This window comes from Pteropus vampyrus, unplaced genomic scaffold (genome assembly GCF_000151845.1).
Source record: "Pteropus vampyrus isolate Shadow unplaced genomic scaffold, Pvam_2.0 Scaffold93, whole genome shotgun sequence".
NCBI lineage: Eukaryota > Metazoa > Chordata > Mammalia > Chiroptera > Pteropodidae > Pteropus > Pteropus vampyrus.
The window spans coordinates 4670155-4671263 of NW_011888874.1; positions in this window are offsets into that span (position 1 = coordinate 4670155).

Consider the following 1109-nt stretch of genomic DNA (forward strand, 5'->3'; position numbering starts at 1 on the left):
CAAAACCCCTTTAAGAGTCTCCAAAGATAAGCTCTTGACATCTCCATGAATCATTCCTTCAATTAAAAAAAAAAAATCGAAGTATAGTTAACATATGATATTATATTGGTTTCAGGTGTATGACATAGTGATTTGACATTTGTACACCTGCTATGTGGTCACCCCGATAAGTCTGGTGACCATCTGTCACCATACACAGTTATTATGATATTATTGATTATGTTCACTGGGGTGTACATTACACCCCATGGCTTATTTATTGTACAACTGGAAGTCTGTGCCTCTTACTCCCCTTTGCCTTTTTCACCCATCACCCCTCTCCCTTCTGACAACCATTCTGAAACAGAAACAAACTCCTTCAACTGTATTTTGTTGTTGCTATAGGCAGAGATTCCCCCGGGGGTCTGAAACATCAGTGGGGCTGCTTCTTCCCTGGGGCCCATCCCCGCCCCTCACAGAATCTCCGTAGCTGGTATATCCTGTTCTCCTCCAGTGAATTCTATTCCCTCCCCCACCGAAGTGTCCTAGGCCATTTATTTACCCAGGAGAAATGCCCTTTCCACCATTCAAAGCCTCCAGATCCGGGGATGTGCAAGAGGCAAGTTAAAATTTTCGAAATCCTCTAAAATTCTCTCAGTGGTTTATATTAAGCTGTCTTGGCAGCTCCCTGACTAGCTGGAGAAAATGTGTTTTATCGCGTGGCTGCTAATAGGATAAATTAAGAATTTTAACAGTGGAAAGAGAGTACTGTTTCAGTTAGAAATGAAAGGCCATTGACCATTATGCGAAAGATGGGCTTCAAAAAGTCTCCAATAAAGTCCCAAGTGTGAAAACTTTCAGACAGGTAGAGCTGGGTTCTGAAATAGCTCTCTCTAAATAGTTTCTGGAAACCGCCAGGGGGAAAAATAATACAATCACTCATTAGTCTCTCAGTGAGATGGACCGCACACCTGAAGTACATTCAGTCAAGAATAAGGGCATTTGGGATTCCATTTTTGATGTCCTTGTTGGATCTCGTCTAGCAGGACTTCTGGGCCGATAAGAATGATGGGTATGTGGCAAGGTTCAGTGGACGCGAATGTTTCAGGAGCCTTCCTCCCATACGGGTC